At 58.1% G+C, this 26,435-nt stretch overlaps 1 protein-coding gene across 7 annotated transcripts in view; it reads right to left on the bottom strand.

Moving 5' to 3' along the window:
* Positions 1-26,435, bottom strand: part of HDAC4 (histone deacetylase 4) — a 263,985-nt gene that overhangs the window by 146,391 nt on the left and 91,159 nt on the right. The window contains exon 1 of one of the 7 annotated variants that reach the window (XM_072719007.1): positions 21,183-21,342. The exons of the other annotated variants lie outside the window; for them this stretch is intronic. The gene's annotated coding sequence lies outside the window, so the exon portion shown is untranslated. Of the gene's footprint in view, positions 1-21,182; positions 21,343-26,435 lie in introns of those variants that run through there. 7 annotated transcript variants of the gene reach the window in all.

The raw sequence follows: 26,435 nt of genomic DNA, 5'->3' as shown, positions 1-26,435 counted from the left end.
GAGGAAGCCAACAGGTAGGGCTCGGGAGGGGCCGCTGGCCCGGGCGGCTGGAGGCCCCACCAGGTGAGCCGCCCGCACCTCGCCCCCCCAGGGCGCGTCCACCTGCTGTGCCCGGCACTGTGCAGGCGGAGCGGGAGCCTGATACACGCTCCCATCCCAAGACTTCACCCACTTTACAGATCACGTGGAAATGAAGACTCGCTTCAGTACCTTCATTTCATAAGACACCGCAATACTTCTAGGAACAGATTCGCTTCATATCGTTCGTTCAACCTTTAACCAAGACGAAGAATCATGTGTCACCCACATCAGTCTGTGACAGTGCAAAAATCAGGGGACAAAGGAAATTGGTAGAAATTACACCAAAACAAAACAAAAAAGGCAGCCTCTCTTCATCTCCAACCAGCTCCTTTGGTTTTTACACCTACAGAGACAGATTATGTCCAACTACGTGGGCACGAAGGGAACCTGTACTAACAACGAGCACCTGGAGGGGAGCGGGAGGAGATAATCAATCGATCATATGAGCACCCTTAGGTGGGCACTTGGCTATGAATGATCCAGCATTTAACCACACACAGTAAGAACAAAGGGCAAGCCTGAAACCTGACTACAAAACTCGAGGAAGCGGACAACAGTTGAGTTGGGTCCGTGCTGCTTGGCCGCTGTTCCGCACGAGTAGGGACGCCTGTGGCGTAAACCATGTCACAGTTCAGAAAACACAGATCCCGCGAGCGTCCAAAGTTCCTTAGAATTTTACCTTCCTGAACCCTCCTAGAGTAAGGACCCCTCACCCCCCACCAAAAGAATATTGAAATGGTGACCACAAGACAGAATAAAATCCCAATTCCACATACAGATTTGAGCTCAAAAGAAAGAGAAGACCCCAGTTACCAGGAGGGAGAAACAAAATAAGGGTAACTGGCAAATGCACAAAGACCCAGCTGCCTGACCCTGGGGCCAAAGAGTCAGGAGAACTGGCCAAGCACCCTGGACCGAGACCCTGCATGAAGCCAGAAGAGCTAAGAAAACGGGGCTGGACAACCCACCCTCCCCATCCTGCCCCGGGCCCTCGCCACAGAGGCAGAGCAGGGCTGCTGGGAGGTCTCAGACAAGACCCTCAAACACACGTGACTGTGACCTCTCCCAAGTCTTATCACTTACAGAACTCTGGAATCCCAGGTCTACAAATTAGGATGAAAGATTAGTCCAGAGGGGTGCCTGGGGGGCTCGGTGGTTGAGCGTCTGTCTCTGGCTCAGGTCATGATCCCGGGGTCCTGGGATCAAGTCCCACATCGGGGTGCCCACGGGGAGCCTGCTTCTCTCGTGGGGAGAAGGAAAAAGGAATCCTCTTGCACTGCTGGTGGGAATGCGAATTGGTGTGGCCACTGTGGAAAACAATATGGAGGTTCCTCAAAAAATTAAAAATAGAATTACCTTATGATCCAGGAATTGCCCTACTGGATATTTACAAAACAAAATCCATGGAGCACCTGGGTGGCTCAGTGGTTGGGTGTCTGCCTTTGGCTCAGGTCATGATCCCAGGGTCCTGGTATGGAGTCTCCCACTGGGTTCCCCATAGGGAGCCTGCTTCTTGCTCTGCCTGTGTCTGTGCCTCTCTCTGTGTGTGTCTCTCATGAATAAACAAAATCTTAAAAAAAAAAAAAAAAACTGTCCAGAATTGCAAAAGCCTATAGCCCCAGGAAAGCAAAGAAAAATGTCTCTTATGAGACACCCAAAGATGGAAGAGGGGGGCGGAGGGGAGGGGGGCAGGGTAAGAGGGGAAAACCCTTCCAAATAAGTAAGTTTACTATGAAAACTGAAAATCACAAATGATGCATGGGTACAAGCCTCTATGCCAGACTTAGCCAACATAACAGAGAAACAACTGTAAAATATCCACAAATATTAAAACAATATGGAAAAGACTACAAAACATGCTCTTTTTTTTTTTTTTTTTTTTAAAGTAAGGCATTCAGTGAGGGAAAGAATATAATGAAAGAAAGAAAGAAAGAAACCCTGGAAAAATAGAAAGTTTTTTTAAAAGAATAAAAATAATTTCCTAAAATTGAAAAGAGCAGGTTAGATATAGCAAAAGACAGGAATAATGAGCCGGACCGACAGATCTACATAAGTGACCTGAATACAGAACAACAACAAAAATTTTTTTTAAAAGGCAAAAATATAGGCATGGATAAAAGAATGAGATGTGCGAGTTCTTAAAGTGAAGAATGGAGAAAATGCACAAGAGATAACTGTCAAATAATGAGACTATTCCAGAATCGCAGACATGCAAGAACCCTTAAATTTAAAAAGCACGCTACACCCAAAGCAGGGTAAGGAGGCGGGAATCCACACCTAGACACACGCTAACAAAACATCAGCACATCCATCCATCCTGACCAGGATCATAAAAGCCCCAGGACAGAAAGGCAGATCACCCAGGAAGAATCAACCACTGGACTGAGGCCTAACTTTCTGACGGGGACACAAAATACATCTTCAAAGAAGCGCTGAGTGTGGTCCGTGTCTCCTAGAGTTCTATGCCCAGCTAAACTACCACTCAGGGAAGAGGGGACAAGAGACACTTCTCTGATAAACAAAGAGTGAGGGTGTTTACCCCCCGGAAACCACTGCTGAATTAACAACTAAAGGGCTATTTCAAAAAGAAGCAGCTCATGTCCAAAAGGAGACAGAAACACGCTGGGAGCAGCTGCGAGGTGCACCGTTGGCAAACAAGGGGTTCACACAGGGGTCCACAAGCTTGCAGAGGACTTCTTCCATTCTGTGCGATGCGGTTTCCCCAGGCTTGTTTCAGGTGTGTGGGCTTCAAAGTCACTGTCTAAAACACCGAGCTGGGTTCCTCTTAAGAACAACATAAATCCGGGCAGCCCAGGTGGCTCAGCGGTTTAGCGCTGCCTTCGGCCCAGGGCATGATCCTGGAGACCCAGGATCGAGTCCCACGTCGGGCTCCCTGCATGGAGCCTGCTTCTCCCTCTGCCTGGGTCTCTGCCTCTCTCTCTCTCTCTGTCTGTCTCTCATGAATAAATAAATAAAATCTTAAAAAAAAAAAAAAAAAGAACAACGTAAATCCTAAAAACAAACAAGGTTCTCTCTTAGCCCTGACAGCTGGGAGACTCATGGGCAAACTGGTAGTTGGTGTTTGAAGAATCATGCAGGACTTACGACATGTTCCTTCTGGGCTCTACTTCTTGACGGACCGTGACTTTTCCTTTGCTCTCGTTTCCTTACCTTGACTCTTCCACAGTCCTCATTAACGAAATAAGAATTAAATATAGCTGTCTTTTAAACTGCACCACTTCACACACCAAACCAACCGTCTGGCTTCTTTTCATTATAAAACGGAGGCAAGCACTGAAATGTGGCCCAGTTTGAGAAACTCTGCAAAATTCTTTGCAGAAGCAAAGTTTAGTGCCACCAAGAAGAGGGGAATAGCTCATCAATCCCACTTTTAAACACAAAAATCTACCAAGAATATGACTGACAGCAATCAGTGCAGGGTTCCACCTGACACCATATTTGCATGTGGAGAGCCCTTCTCTGAAATCAGCTACACTTGTGCAAAAGCAACTCTTTGTGAAAAATAATCAGCAAAAGATTGCTTATCCTTTGCTACACTCAGAAATTAGTTAAAAGTAACCAGCTCTTGGAAAAGGATAAACCACTTTATGCAAATACTTTTGCAAAGGCTCTTTATTAATGCAAATATTATGTTTGTCTTTTATTTGAATGCAAACAGCATCTGTTTTGCACAGGCAATGCCATCACTTTGTAGTTTGTGCTGAGCGGCTCAAGTGTGTTCCAGCTGCTTTTTTAGAGTTTGAAACAGATTTCCAGAGAGCCAGAGTCACAAAAAGTTCACAGAAGAGAAGAGCAAGCAAGCGAGTGTGGTGGGGGGTTCCTGGGGAGGCTTTTTCCCTCTTAAGGCAAGAGAGCAACAAATCCAAGAATGAATTCTGGAATTTACTTCTGGAGAGGTTTGTCTTTGTGTGGGGGATTTTTCTTTTTTAATAGTTTTGAATAAGGAAAAAAAATAGGATTGCTTTTTATAAATTCCTTTGCTAAGAAAATATACTCAAAAGAACAACACATGTTGGAAAGGAAAAACTGGGTGGTATCAGGCTTCCCTTAGAGCACCCAACCCAGAACCAAGGCTGCTCCTCTCAGAAAGCTGCAATCTCACCCCAGAAGAAGGTGAGAGTGGTGATCCAGAAGGTTCCCTGCCAACACAGACATCGTAAAGCCACAGGACTAATACTTTTTTCTGCCTCTGCCACTAGCTTGAGAGCTGCTAACAGGGAAAAAAAAATCTCATTAGTTTTTGTGTCCATGACTCTAAAACAATGACTAGTTCAATAAAAATAGAGACTGGATGGGTGGGTGGGTGGATGGATGGATGGAAGGTGGGTGCGTGGGTGGGTAGGTGGGTAAATCATACTACAAAAGGGGAAAAAGATATGACAAGAAACGACCTGAGGTCCTTCAAATTTCAAATACATTCAACTCCCAAATCTCTACCCAATCAAAAATACTGGAAACAGGGGCACCTGGATGGCTCAGTTGGTTAGCATTTGACTCTTGATTTTGGCTCAGGTCATGATCTTAAGCCCTGCACTGGGCTCTGTGCCCAAGTGGAGAGTCTGCTTAAGATTCTCTCTCTCCCTCTGCCCCTTCCCACCTCTCTCTCTCTCTCTCTCTCTCTCTCAATAAATAAATAAATCTTTATAAAAAAAAAAAAGAATACTGGAAACTGTCTGACCTGAACGCCTTAATAGTACTAAGTCTACCATCCCATTTGTATGGAATCCAAATATTTCACCATCCAGACCCAGCAGACCAAGTGTCTTCACGGAATGCGCTCTGAAGAAAGAGTAACCTAGATAGTTTCAGATGTCCCTCAAAATAAATATCCACTCACACATAAATTTGCCATTAAAACTACAAAACAGCTATTCGGAGAAATTATTCTTTGGGTAAATAACAGACTAAACTTAGCTATTAGTTTCAGACTAGTTAGCATATTGATTTCCCCAGATACACCACGACTCATCTTACGCTATTCCTTTCTTCCTGTAACTCATACAGGGAGGATTTAGTTTTTGATAAAATGCACTCCGAACATCAATATCTGATGGATGACTTCTTCAGAAAACACAAATGCGAGATAAGGAGGAGCTGGGTCATTGGCCTTGTCCCATGACAGGGAGCTAGATAAGCTAAAGCTGTGCTGCGGAAACATGGCCTGAAGTGCACATAGTAGGGCTCCGTTTCCAGGCCTGGGAAAAGAACAGCAAACTAAGCTCAACGAAAGCAAAGAAATAATGAAGTGCACAAATTACGAAATAGAAAAAAGACATAAACAGTTAGGGTTAACAAAACCAAACGTTGGTTCTTGCAAAAGATCAACAAAATGGAAAGATCTCTTGTAAAAACAATAAAAAAAGATGGTCACACCTGGGAAGGGGATCCTGCTTCCATCCCGTGGGTTGATTCCAGACATGCTGCCAAACATGCCCTAACACATAAGACAGCACCTCAAAACCCAGGACTAAGTGGCCCAAAATAGCAATAGTGACAAGGTGAAGGAGCCCTGCTATAGGTCCCACAGGAATTACAATGACAATCAGGAGAATCTTATAAGAATCTTTATGCAAAGAGGTGACCTTTAACACACTGGCCTGATCTGTACAGGTCCACTTACATACAGATTTTTTTTTTTTCAAACAGGCCAGTGCTTGAAATTGTATTTTCTTCTTTTGATTTTCTTTTTTTTGTTTGTTTGGTTTTTATTGTTGTTGTTGTTTTTTTCTTTTGATTTTCTTAATAACAATCTCTTTTCTGTAGCTTACCTTGTGAAAATACAGTATACAATATGTATACAAACTGTGTGTTAATCAATGGTTTATGTTTCAGTAAGGTTTCTGCTCAATAGACGATAATTCATAGCTAAGTTCCCAGGAGGAGTCAAAGGTTCTATGTGACTTTCTGCTGCAGAAGGGGCAGCTTCCCAAACCCTCACGGTCAACTGTATTGATAAAATAGAAAAACTGCTTAAAAAAAAATACAACTTACCAAAAGTAACATCAGAAGAAATAGAAGACCCAAATAGTCCAATAGCTTTTAAAGAAAGACAATCTAATTTAGAAGAAAAAAAGAAAGAAACCTCCCCCCAAAGACACCTCCAGACATAGACGACTTCACAGGAAAGTTCCATCAAGACATTCAAGTAAGAGATAATTCTTACACAAAATCATCAAGAATATAAAAAGAGAAAACACTCCCCAACGTTTTTCATGAGACAGCATTCCTGTGACACCAAAAGTGACAAGATAATTACAAAAAAAAAAAAAAGTTAAGTGTCAAACCTATTCTTTAACACAAAAGCAGCAATCATAAAATATTAGCAAACTGAATCCAACGACATATAGAAAGAATATTACTTTTTTTTTTTTTTTTTTGGTCGATATGGTTTCAGTTGAGAAATGAAAGGTTAGTTTACTATTCAAAAGAACTGGGTGTAATTAACCACATTAACAAAATAAGAGAATTTAGATCATCTCAATAGAGACAAAAGAAACACTTGACAGGATTCCACAGAGCCCCGCGGGGAGCCGGGGAGGCGGCTGGGAATAGGAAGCCTTGATCCCTGGAGAGCACTTAGAAAAGCAAACAAACGGAAGACCTACAGCAGATGCCAGTCCGTGGCGGTGCAGAGATCAAGACCCAGACAAGAAGGCCCACTATTCAGGCCACACCAGTGCCCCCAGCTAAGGCACGGAGTCAGGAAAAAGCAATACAAGAAATGGAAAGGACAAATAAAACTGCCATTGTTTGGAGTCAGCACGTAGAAAACCCAGAAGATTTCCCAGACAGTCCTAGGATTCAGCAAGGTCAGTCAAAGGTCAATACACAAAAATCTGTGGTATTGCTGAATACCAGCAACAAACACAAAATAAAAACTGCCAGGAGACAGCCAATACAGCAGCGTCAGAAAATACCGAATACCTGGGAGTAAATCCCACAGAGGAGGTGGAGGCCGCCTCGCACAGAACGAGGAAACGTGATGAGGGAAGCGGAAGACCTCGGGGAATGGGGTCAGCTACCAGGGGATGTCCCACCTCCCCATCCCGCCCTTCCCTCCTCCGGACTCACTTAAAACACTCTTGCCCTGGTGACGCTTCTAAAGCAGTAGCCCTTGGAGGCCACTGGCCACGACGGCGGTGCGCACGCTTCTGGGCCCCAGGACACGCCGTCGGAGCATCACCGACTCCTTCTCAGGGGCAACGTTTCGGGTCCTGTTCCATTTACTTTGGTGCTGTCATGACCCACTCAGCGGGCTTCAGTGCCACGAAGGGGTGTGGCCCCTGCCGCCCAGCCTGGGACCATGCTCTCCTCTCCCCCAGCACCTCGCCCCTGTGCCTGCGCTTTTGAAGCCCGGCGGCCCTCCAGGCCAGCTCCAGGCCGGCTTCCCGGAGTGGGCCCCGCCATGCCCTCCCCTCGCCCTCTCGAGGGCCTCTGCCCTTTCTCCCTCTTATGGAATCTATTCTTCTGGGCCCTTAACCGCAGTGAGCTGCACGTATGACACGTCACTTGCACCACACTCCCCGTCACGGCGTGCAAAGTCCCGTTTCCCGGGGAGTATTCCAGATGGCGAGTGCCCGCTGAGGACAAGGAAAGTTCAAACAGGGACCAGGGGTCTGAGACATGTGAGCCGTGTGCACGGACGGGCAGCTGCCTGAGACCCGGGCCGGGCAAAGTTCCAGCTGGGGACACAGTGGCAGTGTAACGTCCTAGGATCCCCAGTGGCTCGGGGCACAAAGGACACACATACCCACTCCGAGCCTCTGCTGAGGAGCAGCAGCCCAGGGGGCTGGCGGGGACGAGGAGGCGTCCTGAGAGTACCCAGCACCTTCTGTACATAGTACTGGCCAAACTGCCCACTCCTCTGGGCCCCAGGGAGGCCGGAGGGGTCAGAGATCTCGGAGCGCGGGGTACACGCTGCAGGGACTTCCTGAATGCCCACTCTGGGTGCCCAGCAGCCTCTGCTCAGCCGGGGCGGGTGGGACAGCGTGTGCCCCAGACCTCAGCCTGCAAGCAGGAAATGTGGCCTTGGGGAGAGGGAGGGGCCCAGGGAAGGAAGATGTGACCTGGCTGCCCTTTAGAGCCGCCAGCACATCTGGTGACCTATGAGAAGAACAGCTGGCAAGGTAGAGGCCCCCGAGAAGGAAGCTGGGACTCGGGGCGCCAACCCACAGCACCTGTCTCTTGCGCCTGCCATGCTGTGGACTCCCACACCCCAACCCCTCCCAGGGCACTGCCCCCGGAGGCCGAGGAACGCAAGTCAGGGCGGCTCGGCTGGAAGACAGCAAGGGGGGTCCGTGCAACGGGTCCCTCGGCAGGTCTCATGTCCAGGCCCGGCTGCGAGTGCCGGGGACACACCCGCTCGTGGCGGCATCCCACCTAACAAGGTGTGCAAGGCCTCCCGTGAGAGCATGGACTCAAGGCAGACACGGGTTCACACCAGGCCCCCCGCCTGGCAGCTGTCCCTGCAGCCACATTCCTTAGTGCCCCCGCTTCTCCCTGTAAGAGGGCGAGGACAACACCCAGATCTCACGGCCTCCTGTGAGGACGCATCAAGTCATTACGGATACGGCGTCCGGAATAGGGTCTGCTCAGTGTCTGATAAATGGACTGAGCTTCCAACATCTTTTGACCGAGCACAGAAGGCCCCAAACTGGCCCACTGGCCACAGGGCTCTTCCTCCCACAACCCCAACCCAAGGCCGGAAGCACCTCCAGGAAACTCACGGCACAGCACATTGTTCTTGGGAGCAAAAGCCTTCAGTGGGTCCCTAGCACCTGGGGGATCTGGTCTGAAGTCCCCGCTGGACAGCAGAGGCTCCTCCGCGGCCCGCTCAGAGTGCCAGGGCTCCCCTGCCCACGGCGGTCTCACGCAGGCCTCCTGCTTACACGCCGCCACCCTGGGGCCTCAGCCGTGCTTCACCTTCCCCTGGAAGGCAGCCTTCACGGCACCGTGCTAACGGGTCTGGCCTCCCTGGGTGGGGACTCTGGCCCTGAGCCTGGGAGGCAGGGTCACTCTGAGCAGCAGCCACAGAGAAGCCAGAGGCCTGAGGGGCTGGCCCGCCGGGACGGAGTCAGGGTCAGCCCGGGGTCTTCACATGGACATTCCGTCCTCTGCTCCTGTGCGTGTGTCCTGGGGAGGAGGAGGAGTTACTATCAGAGCAATGTCACTTAGCCCACCTGCAAGAGGTACAGAAAGCACGGAAAGTGCACCTGAGACGGTCCCCTGTGAGCTCAGAATTCATCTCAGAAACTTGACTCACTCCTGAGCAGACTCAGGACCCACAGAAGATGCTAGAGACCAGAACAGGGAGGGGCGGGGGAAGGTCTTCAGACCAGAAATGGGAAGAAGACTCTCGATCCAGAATCCCGGCTTGGAGACCGGCAGCCCTGATCACTCCCTCAAGTGCGTGTGGGTTCCTGGAAGCCAAGCGCAGCTCGCAGACTGCTGGTGGGGAACATCCCGACAGGATGGGACGAAACACCAACTACGACCAAAGCCCGACAGCTTGCTAACTCGCCCACTGCAGCCCCTCCAGGAAAACCAGGTCCACGGGGGGGCCTGCGGCTCCTTTCTCAACCGGAGGCTTCCAAGAGGATGAGGCCCATGGGCACACCTCTCCCTCCTTCGAGAGCACGGGAGGCCAGAGAGACCCAGGAGGGGCTTCCTAAGAAGGCCGAGACAGCAGCTGCTGCTCCAGGGGCAGAAGGGGTCAGAACGTGCTGGTGGCCACTCGCAAGTGGGTGACCGCCTCCAAGCCAGCCGGCACCAGAACCGCCCCCTCTGCCTTGATCACAGGGGTGGGCTCCCCACAACCCGGCAGCAAACTCCACCACCAGGGCCCACGGCAACCAAGGACTCCAAGAAAGTGTGTCCAGAGAGGCCCAAACCTGGGACATCTGGGAGCCCTGAGAGCGCTGTGGGGACCGTCCCTCCCCAGGGGACGGCGACTTCCCCTTGAAGGTATCAAACACAGAGGCTCGAGGCAAGTCTGCAGGCGCGTGGAGTCACCCGGGAGCCCCGTAGGGACACAGCCTGATGGCTGGTCCCTCCACAGGGTTGGCACCAAACAGCCGGGAGGGGACCCTGCCCAGCTGCACCGCCGGCAGGGCTGCATGTGGCTGTTTAGCAGCGACCATTTCCTGCTCTGGGGTCTCCGTGGGGGGATCCTAAATTTCCGTGATGCGAGACAGAATTTTAGTGGGATTACAAAACCCCTGGCTTAGTACCAGCGGCCACAATAACATACTTCGGAGACAGAGGAGCAATTTGGTTCTCCGTGGAATTATAAACCGAAGGGTGGCGTTCTTCCTTGAGATCTTAAAAAGAATTAGGGAGGAAGAAGAGAGAGAAAAGCTTTTGTCAAAGAGATTAAAATCGAATTAGAAACAGATTAGGATCTCTTCTGAGGGCCCTCTTGGTGCTTGACCCAATCAGGGAGGAGGTGATGGTGGCACCAGGAGGCCCCTCTCTGCCCCGCCCCGCGGTGTCTGGAGCTTGGAGCAAGGTGGCTTGTCCCAGGCCCTCTGTGCCAGCGTCAGAGCGCTCGGCCTCACCCACGCCACGGGCACGGGGGCCGGGCTCTGAGGCCTGGCCTGACGCACTAGGGAAACTGGACGGCCCGTTTCTGGAACCCAGCAGCCCGCCTTCGATGAGCCGGGGCCCCAGGTGAGCAGGGCTAGCGGGGCAGCTGTGTCACTGGCAGGTCAGTGCACCTGCGATGGTCTAGAAGCCTCTGAGTTCCACGGAAGGCCACAGCTAAACCCCCAGGACCTGGGAGGGGCCCGTTCCATGGATGGATGGAGACATTAGTCACTGAAGGACTGAGGACTGGGCCTCCCTCCATACACAGGTCCTGTGGCTGTCACACCGCCAGTCACGGCTTCATACGCAAAGAATAAAAACACGACGCGTCCTTAGTGTCTGGTTACTGTCCAGTGCCAGCCTCTGCACCTGGACATCAGAGTCGTTCTAGTGACTCGGGGGCCCCTGAACGGCTGCCCTGATGCCGGAGCACCCAGCTCACACTCCCTCCTCAAAAGTGGGATAATATGCGCGCCCCTGGGAGCAGGGCCCGGCAGCCTCCCGGCACCGACACCCGAGGAGCACTGCTGGGCCTGATGGACGCCCGCCCGCGGCCACGGTCAGAGAACAGGGGAGCCGGCGGTGGGAGCAACGGAAGAAGGCAGGCCTGAGGGGCTGTCCTAGAAGCGCACAGGACCGGGAACGAATCGGGTCGGGGTGGCTGGGAGGGCTTCGGGGGCCTCGGCCACGTCTGAAAGAGTCTCAAGGGCCCGAGGGGCAGAGGAGGTACCGCTGCACCTGCTGCTGTGGCCGGGATGGGATGGCCTGGGCTACCGGTGCTCGGCCGCCCGTCGCCTCCTGGCCACCCGCCTCCCACGGCTGACCCTGGGGAGAGATGACAAAGGTCCACGGTCCTGGCAAGGAAGGCGGCCCCCTGATCTCACTCGAATGGGGAGGCTCGCAGGGGCCCCAGCCAGGCCGACCTGGGGTCCCCTCTGGGCGCCCGGCAATCCCAAAGCCCGGGCACCACGGGAGCACCCCCGAATGCTGCTGGAACTCCGGAGAGGGAAAGCAGGGCTCCCCGAGACGCCCACGCTTCGCCTCCATCCCTCAGCCCGCCCTGCGCCAAGACGCTGGAGCATCACTGAAGGTTAAATTAGGCTTCGGTTTGCAAATTCCAGCGCAGGCACTTCCAAAGGCAGCTCGCGTTTGTGAGCGAGCCGGGAGCGCGGGGGCAGGAAATGGGTTTTGTTGGGCTGGTTTTTAAATGTCTGTTAAGAATGTGCTAATGCAAGATTCCGCGTGAAGGTCACCCAGCAGATGCGATGGTTTATCTTGGACACAGAAACGTGGTCACCCCGTGGCACAGACGGGCCGGCCGGCCACACGTGACGGAACAGGAGAGACGGCCTGCGGGCGAACGGAGAGTCTTCTCCTGTCTGCGGTCAACAAAGGGCTCCGAGCAACGCCGCCTTACACACCTCCCGCACCCGCACGTGCCAAGGCAGGGCTGGCGCCGGGGCCGGTGTACGGCCAACCCAGCCTTCCTCCGGGGAACCCGAAGCCCCTCGGGAGCGCCTCTGTCCCCGACCATCCCCGGAAGAGAGGGGCACAGACGCCAGGCCTGGCGGCGTCTCTGTACTAAGGCTGCACCTCGCTGTCCACGCTGTCAACGCCGCGTGGGGGCCTGGGACTGCGCGTGGGGGCTGGGGCAATACCTCCCCTCCTCACTTCCTACCGGGTGGGACACCGATCGGGACGCCCCCCGCTGACTGCAGCAGGGCGACTTGTCTGCCTCCCTGGCTGGAAGCTGCCTCAGAACTTTCCAGGCTCAGAGAACCCCCCCGCCAGACTCTCCTCCCACTGCCCAGCAGGCCAGAGGCCGCAGGCGGGCACCAGGGCACAAGCCGCAGAGGCAGGCAGGGACTTGGGGCCCGGCCGCCAAGGAGGCCCTGCTGAAGCCAAGGGCCGGGCGTGAGCCCCAGGGCCCACCTGCCTCCCGGGGCTGCCATGGGCTCACCCCCAACCTGGTGTCACCCAAGGGAAGACCCCCACTGGCCCGGGTCAGCCCGAGCACCAGGCCCAGGCCCGGCACACAGCCGCCTGACCCCGGTGACAAGAGGCCCTACCCACACACAGGTGCCAACCTCCACGGCCAAGCACGCAGTCGGGAAAATCACGGCTTCTCACAACGCCCCAGAACCGTGAAATGCTTCCTGTTCAAACTTGTGACTTCTCAGCAAATGTGGCAACAGACTTTCTTATCAGGAAATCACGGACACTGTCAATGGGTGTGGGTTCAAAAACAGCCCCTCCTCCCAAGAGGCCAAGGCCTCACGGGCCTTCTAAAAACAAAGAAAACCCCGCTGTCTGCCACCCCCGGGCACCAGCTTCAAAGCCACAGAGCTGAGCTCTTGGCTGTCCCCGGGGACCTCGGGGGCACAGCGAGGGCAGCCCCAGGGGGGCGGGTGAAAGGCGAGCGGGGCCCCACTCTGTACTAACTGGGGTGAGCCGTCCCGCGGTCGCCGGCACCCAGACTCCCTCCAGGTCGGAGCCAAGGCCTCGCGCAAAACTGATCACACCTGAGATGCACCTGCCAGGGACACAAGGGCCACGTCACAGCCTGGCCACCACCCGTGGTTCCACCACACGGGTGCAGCGAAGGCTTCCCGAGCCCGTCAGGACGCACTGAGGGCAGCATAAATCCACGGCTGGTCTGGGGAGGGCCCCACACACGACAGCCGCAGGCCGGATGTCAAACCACGGCCCCGCAGCACTTCCGGGGGAGGAGCTCCAGGAGGGCGTGAGGGGCCAAGCCGACCACGGGGGCTCTCGCATGAGAGGGCCTGCGCACGAGCAGCCCTCCGCCTCCACGCGTTCAGGGCGCAGTGACGGGGAGGAGCCCTCGCTGGGCACCTGCCCCGGATGCATCGCCCTCACCAGCCTCCCCCTGCCCAGGACCAGAGACCACTCAGGTCGGCCGGGACCATCTTCAACACGTCAATCTTTACTGTTTCTCCTCGTTTCTAGCTTCTCGATTTTTCAGACAGGAAGTCCTCGTGTTGCTAACACACAGTCTTTGACATGCCATCTCAGAATGAAGGCGTTTTCCTAAAAAGACAAAGATTACGGAGCATTTTTCAAAAGCTGCACCCCAAACAAGGAGCTATACTTGAATTCCATGCACCCGTCAGAATTTTCCGTAACACCTGTCTGAATTAAATCAGAGGTTTATCAAAGAATCGGGACATAGTCACTCGATTATTTTTTTTATCTGCCTGCTTCTCCATTCATTCCCTCCCGAGCTCCTTTTCCTCACCAGGAGCAAATGGCATGGGAAGAAGGCAAACCCATGCTAGCGGCCCAGGGCCGGGCCCAACCGCCCGCGGAGCCCCCAGGACGGAGAGCAGGGCAGTGCCGAGATCCCAGGGACGAGAAGAAGGCTCAGAATTTCTCGGGGGGGTGGGGGGGAGCACGATTCTGAAATGATGCTGCGTACACGAGCCACGGCTCCGGGACGATATTCATCAGGAAAGTGAACAAAATGCCCTCCCCGAACTGAGTTATCACAAAAAGAAATCAAAATACTTGAGACGTGCTTGCTTTCACCACGCATTTCCACAAACACACTTTATCTCAGAGCAGCCTGGAAAGACAGGGCCCTCCCCACCAGGACGAAGCACCTGCAGGCCCCTGGAGGGAAGGGGGTGCCGGGGGTGACGGGGTGACCAGCTGACCGCCAGCCTCCCGGCAGAGAGCAAACGGAACGAGGTGTCCCAGGAAACCGCACAAGCCAGGGTAGGAGAAAGGATCCTTTTAGCCTTTTCATCCCCTGGCAACCGAGAACAGGATGGAAGAGCAGAAGCGAGAGGCTCGGAGGGGAAACAAGCCACGGCATTTACGCAGAGGCTCGTGGAGGGCCCAGGGCACGGGGCCCCGCCAGGCGGGGGACCCAGGGAGCAGCTGGGGTAAGGCCCCCCTCGATCAGAGCCCTAAGGGCACCTCAGCCTCCAAAAAGGAAAGGGAGGGGAAACAGCTGGGTAGCAGGACAGAACTGCCCTGAGCCCTGGAGGGCGCGGCGACGGCCAGTGCACCTGCCTTCTAAGCTGCTGCGGGTGGGGAATTTCAATCAGAAAACACTCCTGATCTGCGTATCAACAGGTACTTTTCTAGAGATGGAAGCCCCCACGCTCCCCACGCTCCCTCGTCGCTCAGCTGCACGTACAAACACGCGCAGGCGAGTGGCGAACACCGCAGGGTCCGGGCCCCAGCCCGGGGAAGCTGCAACCGGGCGGTCCCTCTGCTCAGGATTCCTGACCTAAGAAGCAGGACGATGCCCCTCCCGCCAGATCCTCCCCCCGGGGCGGCGGCTATGACCGCCCTGCTCGGTCCCCACAACCCACTGCAGGCTCCGAAGCCAGGTTCCTGGAGGGAGGTTCATATCCAGGGGGACTTGAACAACTTAAATGTACAGGACACTGCGAGTCCTCCCAGGACGCTACCACCGAGAGGGCACACCATGCGCACACAAGGCCAGCCAGGGTGACTCAGCTCCTGCATCCTGTCCTGTCCTGCTTCACTGATCACACATCGGGGCCTGACCAGGCCTCCTGGGCACCTGCTCCTCCAGCGGCACAGCTGCTGTGCCGTCCCCTTGACCGATGTCCCGGCACAACATGCAGACGGCCCACAGCTCCGTGCAGGTGGCCCTGGAGCTCACCGAGCCACGCTGCCTTCTGGGGCCCGGTCATCCCCAGGGCCCGGAGGAGGGTCCTGGGCCTGGAGGCAGTGCCATCAGCTGTCCCGCAGCCACGCCAGGGCGACCGTGGGAACGCTTTGCTGCCTGGCCTGCATCAGTACGTGTGAAAATTAACCAGTAATGAAAACAGAAACGCACGGATGCTGACGGCATCACAGCGGAGACAGGGGCAGGTCTGCAGCCTCTGGGGCCCTGCTTAGTTGTCCCCGGGCGACCCCCTGGAAAGGGGAGAGCAAAGCTGACAGCGTGCAGGGAACCAGGGAAGTCGGCCATGAGACAGAGCAAACCCATAAAGCAAAGGAGGAGACATCAAAAATGAGAATCGAGAAGTGCCAGATGTCGGGGGGCTGAGAAAGTAAACATCTGTACCCCAGTTGGGGGTCTGAGGACACTTCTCAGGCTCCTGCGGACTGAACCACTGTCCCTGTCCCAAAGAAGTTCCACTATCCTCAGCATTTTTTAAATTCATTACACAAACAGGGAACTATCTGTATTTTTAAGTCACTAAACCAGTCACTGAAGGAGAAGGGATAAGCCAGCCAGCCGCCTGCTGTGCAGAGGTGACTCTGGTGGGGTCAGCACGGGTGGATGTAAGGAGCCCTCGCTTAGACCGGGACGTACCCGGACCTCGGAGAAACCAGACTGATGTCTAGGCTGCAGGCTAGCTTTGGGCGAGAAAACGCAAAGCGACCCTTCCTCGTTGATGGTGAGCTTTTGGATTAATACTAAACATACCCTAATTAGTTGTATAGCTCGAAACATACTTGTGAAGCAAAGGACTAAGTTTCTTCGACGAAGACACAGACCTCTCTCTGCCCTCTGTCCACTGAGGGAAATGAAGTCTTCAGAGTTAAAACTAGTACGAAGGCTGGCGTGCGCGGGGCGTGTTCTGTTTATAAACAGCCAGAGACGGCGGCAGCCTCCCCTAAAGCTACCCCAGTTCCATGAGCTGCACCCCCAGTTCCACAAGTTGTCACCTGGGCATCACCGGGAGCGCTCACGGGGCTGGACCACCGCTGATGGAGCGCCTCCTCCTTAGGGTGACTGTTGGCAGTGAGGACAGGTGTCCTCTGGGGGGCTCCCGCCCACTGACCGGGAATCCTCCTGGCTCTCGGCACGGGCACGGGCAGGAGGCCTGGTGGCCAGGCCCGGGGACAGGAGGCAGGTGACGGGGCGGGGGGGACTAGCCTGCACCCCACAGGCCAGCTGCAGAGCCCCTGCCCTTCCCCTGCGTCTCAGGATGGGCATCTCCACGCATGGCGTTCTGGTGGCTCTGTGCCCCGCAGAGACCCACCAACCCCGGGAAGGTCCATCTGCACGCTACCGGGGCCTACGGAACGCTGCGCGATTTCTGTTGAGAGTGGGAGAACCTCTCCACTGCTGGGATATTCAGCACGACCAGTCTCAATGAAAATTCACAACGTGATGCCAAATTCCAACAAAGTGCACACAATAAAGATGAAAAACCACGGTTAAAAAAAAAAAAATCAACAAAGAAACTCAGTTCTCTCTGTGAAGCCTTCAATTTGCTTGGCCATTTTCCCACGGACATTCAATTAAAACCAACTGTGGGAAAAGCGAATTATAGCTGGAGCCCTGCAGAACCTAGCAAGGCAATGAAGGAACAGCCCGAGGAGCCTTTTAGCATTTACCTCCGACACGAGCAGAAAGCCAGGAGCCCTCGGAGGAGGTCCACATCATCACTTCCAAACCAGTCTGACTTCAATAAATACCTCTGACATCAAAAACACAGGCAACAAAAGAAAAAAAAAATGCATTTCATCAAACTTAAAAAAAAAAAGTGCTTCAAAGGAAGACACGGTCCAGAAAATGAAAAAGCAAACCACAGAGTATTTGCAAATCCTATCTGATAAGGGAGCCGTATCTACCGTATCTAGAACAGACAAGGAACCCTTACAACGCAGCAGTAAGAAGGCAAATAACCTAATTAAGATATTGGGCGAAGGATGTGAGGGACACTTCTCCGAAGAGGATACGCCAACGGCCAATAAGCCCACGACCGGATGCCCAACGTCGTCAGTCACCAGGGAACCTCCGGCTGAAGCCACAGCGAGGCAGCACGCCGCACCTCGAGGTCGGCCGGGGGCACGGGGGCACGGGGGCAGGTAAGAGCGAGGGCTGGCGCACCTGGAGGCAGCGGGACGGCCCCCGCCGGCGGAGCACCGCCACGCAGCTGCTGCGGAGACGGCGGGCGCTGCCGCCAACAGTTACACGCGAAGTCAACACACGCACGACCTGGCAATTGCACCCCCAGGCACCGGCCCAACGAAACGCGCATCCTCGACAAAGCCCGTAGAGGACGGCCGCGGACACGTCGTTCACCACAGCCACAAGGAGGAACACACGTCCACGGGCGGACGAGGAGGGAGCGGAAGCGGCCTCTCCACACGAGGGGGAGCCCCTCAGCACGACAGGGGAGTCCTGAGTCGCGCCCCAGCAGGGCGAGCCCGCAAAATGCGCTCGGAGAGGCCGCTCCGGCAGATCGCAGGCGTCGCTCCACTAAATGAAGGGCCCAGGGGAGCCAAACCCTGAGAGGCAGAAAGACTGGAGCCGCCCAGGCCAGGGAGGCGGGCCGGTGGCCGCGCAGGCCCCACGGGGGACGGGCTGGCCCTGTGGGCGCGCCGCCACCTGGGGACGGTGTACCTGCAGCGGGAGGCGTCCCAGGGCACTGAGCTCAGCTCGGGGAGCCGGCGGCCAAGTGAGCTCGCGAGGAGCGGTCTCGGCCTCCTTGTCCTTTCTCTCTCGGCCCAGAAGCCCCTTCCTTCTGAGGCCAGGAACACGGTCGGACACTCTGGCCCAGGGTGGGGGTCCCCGCGTGAGGAGGCCCGCCCCGCCTGGAGCTCAGACGGAGGAGAAGGCTGAGCGCAGGGCACCGGTACACGCTGTCCCCGCTGCCAAGGCCCCCGCTGACCCGCGACGGAGCCCCTCCTGTCGATCCCCTGCAGCCTCGGGGTGCCCAGAGGCCTGTGCAGCAGGAGCCGGGGGCGTGCAGTCCTCTCCGGGTCCTCTGGGCACCGGCCCCCACCTCTGGGATCATCCTGCCTATGCGGGCACCACTCCCAAGCTCCTGTGCCCTCACGCAGTGCCAGAGCCAGGATGCACCAAGGCTGGCCGGGTGTGAACAGAAACCTCATGCCGGCTCCCCGCCGTCGTCCCTCCTCCGAGCCGGGAGCACGACTGGAGCAGCAGCTTTCAGCCACGACCCTGTGGCTGCTACCCAGACCCCTCGGGAAGCTGGCATGAGGCACGCGCAGGCGGCGCACGAGCTCAGCGCTAACCCGGGAGGAAAGCCGGGCTTCCAAGGACACTCCGGTCAAGTCCTGATGGAACGCGGGGAAGCAACACCATCTGGTCCTGAGCGCCAGCACGCCGCCCCTCCTGTCCCCGGCAGACGGGAGCCCCCCGCTGGCACCCACGCCCGCTGGCGGGAGGGGCCGGGGGCACAGAGCAGCCAGCGGGGCGCGGGGGCAAGTCCTGGTGCCGGGGACACTCACTGTCCGGATGGCCGCGCTGATGCTAAGGCGTGGGTGAGGACGGAGCAACGGGAAAGCCGTCTTCTCCAAGCACAGCACCACTCGAACGTCCTTGGGGAACGCGGGCAGCACAGGACACAGGGCCACAGGGCGCGTGGGGCAGGCCCCGGATAGCAGCACTGACCCGCTCCCCACTACGACCACCATCACCACCAGCGCTCCAGCGCCACACCAGCCCCCGCCTGCCCCGGCCCCACCCCCAGGCACACCTGCCCCATCCCCGAGCACAGCTGCCCCACCGCCGGGCACAGCTGCCCCACCCCTGAGCATGGCTGCCCCACCCACGGGCACACCTGCCCCACGCAGCTGAGCTCAGGTAGTGCGGCCGGGCGGCTGCAGGAGGGCTTGCTACGGCGCCCCGGGGCTCAGACGGGCGCTGGGCCTGGCGCTCGCTGCTGTGCCCTCTCGTCCTGAGCTGCACCTACGTTCCTGGAACGGCTTCCTCCCCACCCGCTGACCTGCACAGAAGCCCCTCCAGGTAGCCAGCACCGTCGGAGGCTGCAGGCGAGGCATGCCCCCCACGGACGGCCACATCCTCCCCAGGACCTGAAAACAGGTGACCCTGGATAGCGGAAGGCACTTGGACATGTGATGAAATCCAAGGCCTCGGGGTACGAGGCTGACTGCAGGCTGATGAGCCGGGGACACCTGGTCGCGCCACAGCAAGGAAGCTCTCAAGATGACAAGGGTCCGGGCAGCCCCAGTGGCCCAGTGGTTTGGCACCGCCTTCGGCCTGGGGTGTGATCCTGGAGACCCGGGATCGAGTCCCACGTCGGGCTCCCTGCATGGAGGCTGCTTCTCCCTCTGTCTGTGTCTCTGCCTCACTCTCTTTGTGTCATGAATAAATAAAATCTTTAAAAAAAAAAAAAAAAAGGATGACAAGGGTCCTATCGACCCACTGAAGGGCCAACCCGCGGGCTCCCACTGGCCAAAGTTGGGGCAAGCTGAAGGTCAGTAAGGATGAAAATACAGGAACGTCCCCGAATCCGTGAGTTCACCACTGCACTCAGGAATGAGTCGATAAAACTCGTTAGTCCCCTGGAGAGAACATGAGGGAACGAGCTCGTCGCTCTGAAAGCGGGTCCGTGGAGGCCTCTCCTACCTGAGCCCTCCTCCGCTCATCTCCCACCCGATGCATGAGGAGGGGCCGCGCGCCCCAGCCTCCCACTGCAGCCCCAAGACGACTCCACGTTGGAGAGAGTCCCGGCCTTTTAGCGTCTGTATCGCTGCAAGAATCGCTTCCGGGCGGCCCGGGGAGGGCCCAGGGGCAGGACCGGCCCTGGATGCCGCTGCTGAAGCCCGGGGAAGGCCACCTGGTCCTCCAGGTTCTGTCTTCCACTTTCACGAATGTAGCACATTTTACATAATAAAAAACACAAAGAGACCCAAGAAAGGGCTGGATTTGGACTCGGGTGTGCGTCTGTCCTTGTCCTGGCCGCCGTGTGTGTCTGTTGGGCTCACGGTCACGGGAGGCCGCACTCTCGAAGCCTGTCCAGAGAGAAGCTTCCGGAAACAGAGCGCCTGCGAGCACTTCGGTTGCCCTAATTCCCTGGAGCAGCCCAACGTCGGCATGTTGCCGTCGACGGCCGGGAGGGGGCAAGACCCAGGGCAGCTCCCCGTGCCCGGAGGCCCCCTTGCAGGCGGGCAGAGGCGCGGGCTCACGGAGAGGCGGTGGTGGGACGGCGGGCGCGGGGTGTCCTCCTACAGCGCTGTTCCAGCTGGGACCAGCCAGAGCATCAGCCACGATCCAAACTACGATCCTAACAACAGCCGACTTCACGGTAAAAACGACAACGTACTTTGCCTGCTTCCTACGGAACCACACAGACCAGCGAGCCACGAGACCGGGGGTGCCCTGGGCCGCGGGGCTCCCTCGGCGGCCACCGGGCAGGGCTGCCTCGTGCCCACCGCCAGCGCGCACCTCAACCCGGGGCCGCACGGGGTCAAAGTCACGGCCGCCCCCCGTGGCCTCCCGGGGCGCCCCGCGGGACCGGGCCCTGCCCACTGGGGAGCGACCCCCCGCCAGCGCCGCGGGGGCGGGGCCCGGCTGGCATCCCGGCTTAATTAAGCCCCTTACAAGGAATCTTTTCAAAGGGCCACGTCCTAAAATGATTTTGCGACAGGGAAGAAAAGACCAGCGGCTGTGCCCGAACCAGTAAACATTCCCATAACTGTAAATGTGTCCCGCTGGCCACAGGATTACACATAGGAAACCAGTAAAGAGCAGAAAGAGCCATAATTACCCCTGCGCCCATCTCCTGCGTGGCTAACAGCGGTTTCGGGAGGGGAAGCGAGGGGGCGGAGGGCCCGGGCCGGAAGCCATCCCAGGCCCGCAGCCCAGACCACCGGGGCGAGCGGCGGGCCGGCCTTCTGAGGCTGTCCCTGGCCAGTGTCCCCCACGCTGGACGCCAAGCTGCCGGCACAGCCTTGCTCACTGCTGCTTTCTTCACATGTGGTTTGATTGACGCAAATCAAGAGGCAAGCGGATGATTCATAATCGTCCCAGCACAGGGCTCGCACAGAAATGGCAGGAGCTCAAGACTGCTGAGTCACCAAGAAGCAGCCCCGGGTTCCAGGAGGCCTGGCCCGTTTGAACTTTCACGTATACGCACAGACGGGCTCCTAAGACCGTGACGGCGGGCGCGTTACCAGACAAAGAAGCACCCAGACCCTAGGCCTGCGGCAGACCACGGCTGGGCAGGGTGGCGGGCGGCCCGTACCTGCGCCGTCGGTGTGTGGGGCGCTCCTGGGCGGGGGTGCGCGGGGGTGCGTGGGGGTGTGGGTGCCGGGTGCCACTGCCACCTGCCTCAGGCGGGGAGCAAGAGTCCCCGAGGGGGTGAGGCCTTGGACACCAAGGGGCACGGACGAGGTGGCGGGTGGGCCAGCTCCTTCCAGGCGCAGCTGGCTCAGAGCGCGCGGTGCAGGGGTGCTGAGCACGGGAGCAGCAGATGAGGCCGGAGGAGCGTGTGCAGTCACGGGGGCCAGATGCACTCCCTGGAGGTAGGGGTGGGGAGGGCCACGGGAGCATCAGGCCGGGCGGGGACAGCACAGGAGCCCCAGGGACACAGGCCAGCCCCGGCGCGCTGGTCCACTAAGGCAGGCGAAGTCCGGCCTGCACTGACAACGGAGGGGTTCACCCTCCAGCCTGCTTTCAGCCCCTTCCTCCTCCCTCCCTGGGGCGGGCTGCCGGGCCCAGGCCTCTGGGCAGCTGGCAGCGTGGAAAGGGAGCCCAAGAGTGCTGCCTGGCGAGCTGCGCTATGGTCACGAAGGTCCTGACCACCCCCCAGCTGGCGAGGAATGTCCCCACGCGGCCGCGGGTGCCTTCCCCGAAACACGCTCATCAGCCGTGGAGAGACAAGGCCTCCCTCCCGGCTGGAGGTGAGGCTCTGCGCGGCCTGCGGGCTCCCTGGACACAGCCCCCTGCAGAACTGAGCCTCGGGGCAGAACCCGACAGCAGTTGGGGGGGGGGGGGTGACACCAGGACCAGGGCAGGCCTGAGGGCCGTGCGCACCGTACCTACCTGCACACCCCACAGAACCCGGGCCCCGACCGAGCACTTGCACACACTCACGCACACATAGGTGCATGCAGCGCTGTGGCATTGGGGGGGACACCGCTCAGGAGCCGGCTCTGGGGCATCTCCCCTCGCTCGTGGGGCCCCAGGAAGCTCGCCTGCCCCCGGGCCTCACATGCATCTGCAGGCAGCATGGGACTGTCCCCGAAACTCCTCTGGGCCCTGAAAGCCGCAGCTGTCCACCTGGCCTGGGAGTCCTGGGGCTGCCCGGGGCACTGAAGGAAGAGAACCCACGCAGGATCCCCGCCGTGCCGCGGGACAGCCACGCTCCGGGCGGATGAGGGCAGAGCAGCTCGTCAGCTCTCCAGCTCCACCCCCCCACCCACCCCCCACCCCTCGACAATAGGGGTCGAGGGGCTGATGGCAGGAGGGGAGGGGAGGCAGGCCTTGGGCCCAGGCCCAGGGGGACACGTGAGGCCACACCTCCCAGAGGCGCGGCCGGGTGGGCAGGACAGAGCACCCCGGGGGTCACTGCAGTGTCGCCACTGAGGCACAGTGACCCGCTACGCTCGCATCCCATGGCCCAGCGCGAATTTCCCAACACCCCTGCCTCCACGGCAGGGTCCGGGTTTCTGGGGGTGCCTCCGTGGGCCGGCCAGGTCAGAGCCCGCCCACACCACGGAGGGGGCGCAGGTGGCTCAGCCAGCTCAGCGGGCAGGTGACCCCCCCACCCCAGACCCGGGCAGCAGCCTCTGGCCTCCACCACGGCCAGCACTCAGCTTCTCAGGGAGGGAGGAGACGAAATAAATAAGTTAGGGAACTCTGCTCTCCCGCCGGGCCGGCCTCCCACGCAGCACCCACCGGCCACGGCCACCTGGAGGCCAGGGTTCTGGGAAAGCAGCGTGCGTTCACCGCGGGCTCAGATGGTTCGAGTCTTCAAAGCCCCCCACCAGGGACAGAAGGGTGAGAAAACACATCACAGGACAGCGTCGAGCCAGGTGGGTGAGAAGGACGGGGCTCGGTCAAGCTCCGAGGGGGCCCCTCCGCCGAGAGGTGCCTCTGCCAACCGGGATCTCTACAGGGCTACCTGGAGTACTACACCGGTTTTAAAAATACTTGACAATCCAATTTGCAAAAAAAAAAAAGAAAGAAAGAAAAATTTTTGAGCAGGAAGACATCTTTGCATCCGTCAAAGTACTTGCCCCAAGTTTTGTCCTGCTTTAACTTACCTTCCAGGAAGGTTCTGGAGCCTCCCTCAAAAATCGCTCCCCTGCCCGTAAGCACTTATGCAGCTCGCCTCCCCCGGAACAGTTAACAGTAGGATCCAGGGTGCGGACACAGGTCCCCAGGCAGGGCAGCCGCACACACCCCTACCCCCAGGCCCCTCCCGTCTCCGAATGCCGCCCCAGAGCACCTTCAACTCAAATTTAAGAACAGCTCTTACTTGGGAAAGCAAAGCCGTGACCTGCAGTCCCCGGGGGGCTCGCCTCTAGCAGAGGACACTCACTTCCAGGAGCTGAGAACCACGACGGAAGAGATGAATTATTCAAGGAGTCCACGAGCGGGCCACAAGCTGATCCCCAACCCCCTCGGCACACAGCACGTGCGCGAGGTGGCCCTCTGGCCTCTACCCATCTCCCCGATGGGAAAAACCAAGGCTCCGGGGCACTAAGCGTTGTTCCCATCACTTAGCATCTAGGCCGCAGGGCCGGGGTTCTGACCCGGTTTGCTGACTTCCCGGTTTGCCTTCTTCACTGTCCTCCCTCCAAGATCCAGGGCAGAGGGAGGGCCCCTGGGGGGGCGGGCACGGTGTGGTGGAAAATGACACCAGTAAGCGGCGGCGGAGCGGCAGGCCTCCAGCCACGCCCAGCGCGGCCGACACAAAGGAGGGTCTCCCGCGAGTGGGTGACGAGCGGACCCAGGCTGGGCCCCACCGGCAGGGCCACGGGCAGACGCAGACGGCGGGTTTGCAGGCCGTGTGCCCACACCCTGGGCAGAAGGGACACGGAGGGTGCCAGCCAGGTGCGTATGTAACTAGAGGTAACCATTGTGGGAAAAACCACCACCGCCGGGCCCCCTGGTGGGCCTCCGCCCGGCCTCCTGCAGGATGTTCAGGAATGTCAGAAGGAGCCCTGATGCCACACTTCCGACGTCCCCCCACCCGCCCGACGCCCCCACCTTCCAGACCCAATAACCTGGGTCCGTGGGGAGTGTGCATCCCCTCCCAGGGCCGTCTGGCTCCGCGAACCTGGGCGGACAGGACCCGGGATCCTGCTCTCCAGGGCCAGGGCCACTGGGGTTCCAGCTTGTCAGCTGAGGGCCGGCGCACGTGTTGACGGAAGCTCCTTCTATCACCTGAGACACACGCTGGCTCTGTTTTGTCAACCACGGAAAACATGTTGGTCAAAAAACAAACAAACGCGCCATCTGGAAATTTACATTTTACATTCTCTCTTTTGTAATTATGCCAACAACCCACGAGACGAGGACAAAAGTGACATGCCTCGCACTCCTGCAAGGCTCAACCACAGCCAGCCGGCCCCGGCCCCTCAACTCTTCGTCCCCGGCGGCCTCGTGCTAACCTCCACCGAGAACGTCGGTGACCGCGGAACCGAGAACGTGGGTGACCGCGGAGCGGCTTCCGGGCGTCGGCTGCCTGGTACTCGGCGCTCCTGGTACACACGACCCCGAGCCCCGGGGTCCCTCCAGGGGCCAAGCCAGGGCACAGGACACACGACCCATGAAACAGGCTGCTCGCCCTCCTCGGGCTCCAAACACTGAGGCCTCAGAGCCACCTGGGAGGACGGCGAAGGAAACCGAAACTTCCTGGGAGTGCCTGGGGGACCCTCCTGCCGAGGGACACAGGGGCACTGCTGTCCTGCCCCAGGAAATGTGTCACTGGTCCCCAGCGTCCACTGTTGACAGCCGACTCCAAGTCTTCCAAGTGTCCCGAAGCAGGGGGTGTGCCCTCTTAAACGGTGCAGTCCTTCTAGGACTTTCACCCACTGGCGGCGTCCACGCAGGCCGAGCATCCGCAGCCGAGGACACGGAGTAAGCCCGGCGGCCGGCTCCCTGCAGCACTCGGGAGGTCTGACGATGAACTACCGAGTGTGCTAGTCAAGAAGCGTGGGCAGCGGCCCCACAGGGGTGCAGGAGTGCAGCTGGGAGGGCTTCCCGCGAAGGAGGGATTAGAGCTAACACCTGAACCAGGTGGGCACTGAGGAGTCCCTAAAATCAGGAAGGGAAAGATTCCAGGCAGAGGGAGAGGGAGGGCAGGGGTGCAGGACAGCGGGGCAGCCTGCACGCAGGCCGGAGCCCAGGCCTCGGGGGCCGTCTGGAGGGGCCCACCGGCTGGGCAAGCGGGCACCTGAGCACACTTGGCCCTTCCACTGCGAAGGCACGGAAGAGCCCAGCCAGATCAGGGTGGGATACGGGCAGACAATCCAGAGGCGGGACGGCCTCCGTCCTCGGGACCTCTGGCTCCGGTCCGACTTAGCCATCAATCCACGTCCTTCCACCGCAGTGGCCGCGCTGGGCAATGAGCTGGCAGCGGCAGTGGTGGCCCACCTGCCCGCCTGAGAGACCGGCGTCCTGGAGGAGGAGCCATCAGAAGGGGTGACCAACCGCACGTCCAGGCTGGTGAAGGAGAAAACGGGAAAAACGGGAACCTGCTCCTGGACGCCTCGCCCGAGCGCCTGGACTGGAGGGCGGGCCCGCAGGGACACGGAGAGCTGCGAGTGTCAGCGGTGTGAGACGGAGCTGCCCCGGACATGGAGCTGGACGGCTGCCCCACACGGCCGCCCCCGCGGCGGAGGAGGCCAACACCCGGGCGCACGTGTCAGCGCCCCCCAGCCAGGGGTGGTGCACACCAGCGCCTCTGCAAAAACGGTGCAAAATGTCCAACTGCTGCCAACGGCGCGCCAGGTCCACTCTCCCCTCCTCGTCACGAGCCACGGAGACACGGAGAAGCACTGGAAGGATC

This window comes from Vulpes vulpes, chromosome 9 (genome assembly GCF_048418805.1).
Source record: "Vulpes vulpes isolate BD-2025 chromosome 9, VulVul3, whole genome shotgun sequence".
Classification (NCBI taxonomy): domain Eukaryota; kingdom Metazoa; phylum Chordata; class Mammalia; order Carnivora; family Canidae; genus Vulpes; species Vulpes vulpes.
The sequence above is the reverse complement of the archived record's forward strand: the minus strand, read 5'-3'. Positions and strand labels throughout refer to the sequence as shown.